General features: G+C 40.6%; 1 non-coding gene across 1 annotated transcript; it reads left to right on the top strand.

Moving 5' to 3' along the window:
- Positions 1-5816: 5816 nt before the first annotated feature.
- On the top strand, positions 5817-6006 carry LOC140275955 (U2 spliceosomal RNA). The gene has a single exon (XR_011908653.1). It is a non-coding gene; the product is annotated as a U2 spliceosomal RNA (small nuclear RNA).
- The last annotated feature ends 220 nt before the right edge of the window (positions 6007-6226 follow it).

Below are 6226 nucleotides of genomic sequence, written 5' to 3'. Positions count from 1 at the left end.
AAAGTCCAAGATCTCCCTTCAAACTAAAAAGCAAACCAAAATGGGCTATCAGGGTGCACTGGCGACAAGTCAACCACTGAGAAAAACTGTGCATCTGATGTAATTTGAGACAAAATAGTGTGTGGGTTGGGCACAGTAGGAGCATGTGGCTGAACTTTAGCATTCACCGCTTGGAGGTCCTGTACAAAACGCCATTCATCTGGCTGGCCAGCATCTTTAATCTTTTTAACAGGAAACAATGGAGTAAGCACAGGTGAATTTTCAAAAGGAACAATAACGCCTGTTTTCTGAAAAGATTGAAAAACAGGTTTAATCCCTTTAATTGCTTCAGGCTTAAAAGGGTATTGTTTTTTACATGGACAAAAGTCTGATTTAGGGGTGACAATTACTGGTTCACAGCCTTTTATCAACCCCACATCATATTTGCTCTTAGCCCAAAGATCATTGGGCACTTCAGCCAACATGGGTATCGAAGACAAATCTGTTTCAGATAAAAAACATGCTTCAAAATGTGATTCTGTGGTAGGAATTAAGTCCACAGTTCTTTGACAATGCATTGTACTCAAAAATGTTTTTTTGTATGCTGACAATCGTTCAGAAAACATCAAATTTGGATCAGCAGGTGAAACAGTCCACTCCATTTCTTTCTGACATGTAGCAACAAACTCTCCCACACCTTGTCACTGCCAGTGTGTACGTTTGGCCAAGGAAATGTGAGGGCGAGTACCACAAACATTAAAAAAATCGAAGTGCTCTGGAGTGAGCGACACAGCCAATAAAGTAGGCGCACATATTTTTTCACTTCTTCTCATAGTCATTGACAGGCCCCAAAGAAATGTGTGATGTGCAGTGCAAATCAGTAGGTTGCATGAAATCAGAAAGGGGTGAAACTAACGCTTTTGCTTCTTCCACTAGTTGTTGTGAAAAAGGAGAGCTGGGAAGTTTCCACTCATAAGCATATGTAAGTGCCGATGAATCAAACTGCACTGCTGTGAAAACTTTGTCAGGCTGTAACATAACCTTAACACCCTCTGGTGTAGAAGTTAAAATAATGCCTAATTTACACATGAGATCACAGCCCATCAGGTTAATGGGACACAACTCATCAAAAATGAGTGTTTGAAGGAGAGCTCATCGGGAGTGACAACACGCAATGGGCATTGTCATTTTCTCCTTCACAACCTGGCCTGATGCAGACATACAGTAAACGTGGTTTCCACTTAACTTTGGAGGACAATCAAACTCCCCTGACGTCACTACTGATGAACATAAGTTCCTATATTCTGAGAGAAATATCTTTGCTCTAGGACGGAAATAGCATGCAAAACTTTACTACGTGAATCACAGTCGGCAAGCGTTGCTTCACTACACAGAGCAGGAAAAATGTGTGAGTGTGTTTGTGCTATCACCCATTAGTGGAGGCTCCGCTGCCGCGTGACGTCCAGAACCTGCCTCCCACCCTCAGTCAGCCTTTTGCCCAATTTCATCACTTTTTAGCTGTGGACAGTCCTTCTTCCAGTGTCCAGTCTGGCCACAGTAAAAACAAATATTCGGATCATAGCTCTGGCGTGGCCCATTTCGACCTCCTCTCCCACACGTCCACGTCTTCGACTTCGGCCTCGTCCTCTGTTTACACCAACTGCGTAATACATGGTCATGGATGCCAAATGCAGCTCCTTTTCACACTTGTCCCTTTTGGTTGTCTTACGCGTCTCAACTTGGTTCTGAGCATGGCGAGTATATCGGCGAACGTCAGCCAAACGAGGACCCTCACACCATCCCACGTAAATGTTCTTTACTTCAGTGGCGACATCTATATAATATTGTCTGGGTCCCGTTAAAACATGTATTTTTCTTGTTTGCTTTAAAACAAGTATTCCCCATTTTCTATCCCTTCAGTAGCCAACCAGTTTGTATGGAGTACACTGGAGCAACTTGACTGATCAGTAAAACACTGCTTTTGTTGTCACCGCAAGGCTTCCCCCGTCGGTTGTTTCACTGAGACACTACTGAGTAACTACAACTCAACCCAGTTTATACACATAACATTCATATACATACTAACAAACAAACAAACAATAATTTATCGCAATTTTCTCATCTCTGTTTGAACGTACACCCAGGTAAATATTCCTGTAGTCTTCTCATACCGACTATGGACCCATTCATTGTTTAACTTCACTGTTTTGCAAATCCTAATTGAATATTACACATTGACATTGAACTTTACTGGATAAGCAGGTCTTCATTGCATTCAGCAGCCTATATGTGAGCATCTATGTGTAAGCTGTTCTTCTTTGCATTTATCAGCAGCAAGCAATTCTTCACTGCACATGCATATGTAAATAGTAAAACAATTCCAATGTGTTAGCGAAACCTTCTATATCACAGTGGTTTCTAAGATCTATTTTAAGTTCTTTGCCATCAGTGAGATGACATAGCTTACAAAGTGTGTCAAATTATCACTGAAGATCTTTTCAGGAATTTCAAATCTAGAAATGAGTTATTTTACGCGTGATTTTGCTACTGAGAGTGCATCTGCTTGTGCACATGGAAATATTTCAGACCATTTGGTAAAAACATCTGTTGTCACTGAGCAGAATCGTTTCCCTTAACATTAATTTAGTTCAATGAAATCTACACAATAATGAAATAATGAAATCCAAACAAATATGTTGAAAAAGATACACTGGCTTAGGGAATTATCTTCGTTTTGGTCTTAGATTGCCCTGTGGAATGTATTTTGCACATATTTGACCTGCTAGACAAAACTTTATTCATTTATTTATTCTAAAAAAAAAATTCAATAATAAGTAAAACCATATGCTGTAAAAACCTTGTTCATTATTGCTTCCATCCCTCCTGTTGAGACATGACATGGTCCGTGGCTCAATACTGCAGCATATTTAAACAAATTCTTTGGCAGTATGGTTTTCCTTCCGGTCATTCATACGAGTCTATTGTAGATGGCAATTGAATAACATCTAATAATGCTAAAATATTTGTAGTTTATACATTTAGCTGTGGATGTCAACATACCTGTTTTTCCAATGCTGTGTTAACACATGTACAGTTGAGAAGGCATACTGACTGTCAGTGTAAACGTTAACAACCTTTTTGTTATTTAATTTACAAGCTTCAGTTAAAGCTACCAATTCGACTGCTTGAACAGAGTAATTTTTTGGTAGTGGTTGTTTTAAGAAAACTTCAGTTTCTGTTACTACTGCAAATCCTGTAGCATTTGTGCCATCAGGGTTTTTTGCTTGACCTGTTGAATAAATATAGTTATTTCTGCATTTTCATAACGTATATCAGTTAAGTCTGGCCTGGGTAAAACACTGATGGTTATTTCTGACATGCAATCATGAGGCTTTCCATCTGTGGGGTAGGTAGCAGTGTGGATGGATTAAGTGTAGCACATCTCTCGACAACAAGGTGTGGCTGTAAAAGAAGAACTGTTATGTAGGAGAGATGTCTGGTAAAGATATTTTGTTAAGTAACCATATCACAGCCACTGCATGAGGTACCTTAAGTGTTAATGGGTGAAATAACACCATTATTGTTGATGCCTGCACTGCCAATGGCTTCTGGCCATTGATTCAAAAGTACGATCTCGTCCCTGTTTCCCCCTTTCAGTGGACACTGGCCCCTAATTACCGCAATTCAGCAGGGGGTCTTTCATTAGGAGTACTGGACTCCCCCGTGCACGGTTTCAGCTCCGACCCTGGAAAGCGGAAAAAACGTTGAGATCTGGTTTGAGGACCCAATTGTTGAGAAAAGTCTCTCAATGAGACTCAGAGTTGCTGGAGTCAGTTAATGCAAATGTTTAATCTTGCAGCAAGTTCAAGAATGTGTGTGTGTATGGGTGTATGTGTGCGAACGTGTGTGAGTTTGTGTGTGTGAGAGTTTAAAGAACCTGTTATCCACATGCCGGTCTTAAGTAGTATGGCACAGGTCCAGCCTGTCTCATCTTTTTTGGAAGGTCCAGCGCTCGGCCGTAACCCTTCTGTCTGTTTGGACTCTCACATACATTCGGTTAATCATAGAAAAACGAGAACAAAACTTTTTAGCCCCTTAAATTCATAAAACAGACATGGTGCAGTTATTTCCATTCTAGAAAATAAGAGTAATCACCACCATTCCTATAAATTCTGGATATTCTAACAATCTGAATCTTTTTTAAATGTTCGATAAAGCCCTTTGCTGTTCTGTTTAGAGACTCAGCTGATCATAAACCAAGTTTTGCTCTTGAACCAAGCTTCTAAACTCTTCACCTTTTTTATTTCTCAGTTAGTATTCACTTTAAAACTGATTAAAAGAAAAATTAAATGAATGCCTATCAACAAATATGGGATCTAAACTCTAGTGCTTTCTCTAAAATAATTTCCTTTCTCAATTCAGAAATGTGTGTGTGTAAGTCACAACACCCGTGACACCAAAATGGCTTTCTTTTCTCTTTTCTCTACACTCTGCACTGTGAGCACACACACCAAATCAGAAAGGCTTTTTTCTCTCTTTTCTACATTATGGACTGTGGGGACACAAAACCGCTCTCTCTCTTTTTTTTTTTTGATTGTGTGCCAGGGCGTTGTCTCACGTATTAGATTATGCTTAAGATACGAATGGGTTTATCAGTCACATCAGAATCCATACATACTGATCCTCCCGTAATAAAATGGTCGGATCTTATCAAACACACTTTGTTTCTTGTGACAAGTCAGCGAAACAGCGTATACACGTCAAGACACTGAATCAAGTTTGCCACAAGAACTCATAAGTTTGGCAGTATTGCTCTGCCGTCAGCAATCATACACCCATTTTATTTTCATGAGACATGTGCAGGCACCTGTTCATCTACTGTTCTATCACTATGAATTAGTTTATCTATTATCAATAAGGATACTTCTACAACTACTATCAAAGTATGTCCGGACTTCTTATGTTGTCAGTTGCTATATATGAATAAGTGGGTTGCTACTGAAAAGCATTAAGCATGTCACACAGCCCAAACATATAACATTTCAGGACACACCACACAGTTAACAACCACAGTGAAGCGTGTCAAAGCCCAAACATGTAACATTCAACAGGACACTTACACAACACATTCAAATCAAAGTCAGACAACATACAAGAACATATACCCCAGCCGGCATTGCTCCCTGCCTATTTTCCTACAACTCACTATGTGTGCGCACACCTTTATTCACAAACTCTTCAACTTATACTCTTTTACCGAAGCTGCTACAGCTCGATTGGCCAAATACCCTTAGATCCTATTTCGGTGAATTTGACATCTGCCTTGTATGTAACAGATTAGCGGTTTAGCAGTTTTAATTTAGTTTGAGTGAAGGAATTCATTTTATAGCAAAATCCGAAATCGTGAAGAACTCATGAAAGTAAGCTTATTCTCGGATTCCTGAAACTTTAGATTTGCTCTTTCTTTTACTGCAAAGTACAACGTTGAGCAGCACTAATGAGTTGTTTCTATTTTTGGCAGGCTTTACCTTTGCGGATGAAGCCCTTTCTGTCTGTGCAAAAGAAATCTTGTTACTGTGCAGAGTGACTTCTCTGAGTAGAGTCGCCTTACTTGTTGCGACTGTGCCGATGTTCGAAGCTGGAGTGCAAAGTTGTTGCTTGAATGGTGCTCGCTGGAGCGTGTGGTAGTGTAAAGTTATACCATTTAAAAGGGCTGAAGAGTGCTCAGTGCAGCGGGTGGGCGGAGGTGCAAAGTGACACTATGGCCATAAAAAGAACACCGCTACATGTGCGCATTGTGCCAGGAAGGGCCCTCGGACGTGAACCAGTGGACAGTTATCGCTTCTCTGCCTTTTGGCTAAGATCAAGTGTAGTATCTGTTCTTATCAGTTTAATGTCTGATATGTCCTCTATGCGAGACTACATATTAAATGGATTTTTATCAATAGGAGTTGAAAAAGGAGCTTGCTCCGTTCACTCCAAGCATCGACCCGGTACTGCAGTGCCGCTGGGAACGGTGCGCTCTCCTCTGCTCTTGTGAAAAAGCAAACAGCGGTGCAGGATGGAAGTTTCAGGGAGCCTAAGATGAAACTTTCTTTTAATCTGCTGATAAAAGAGAGTGAATGCGAAGAAGACTTTAACACGGCTCTGGGAGCGAGCCGAGTGCGGGCTAACCAGGAGAATTGCTTGAAAGAAACGCGACACCGAATGAGCGGTCAGAACAAAGCCTCAATACGGTGTTCCTGTG

This window comes from Leuresthes tenuis, unplaced genomic scaffold (assembly GCF_036924035.1).
Source record: "Leuresthes tenuis unplaced genomic scaffold, fLeuTen1.0.hap1 SCAF_18, whole genome shotgun sequence".
Lineage (NCBI taxonomy): Eukaryota > Metazoa > Chordata > Actinopteri > Atheriniformes > Atherinopsidae > Leuresthes > Leuresthes tenuis.
This window is presented reverse-complemented; position numbering and strand designations above follow the sequence as displayed.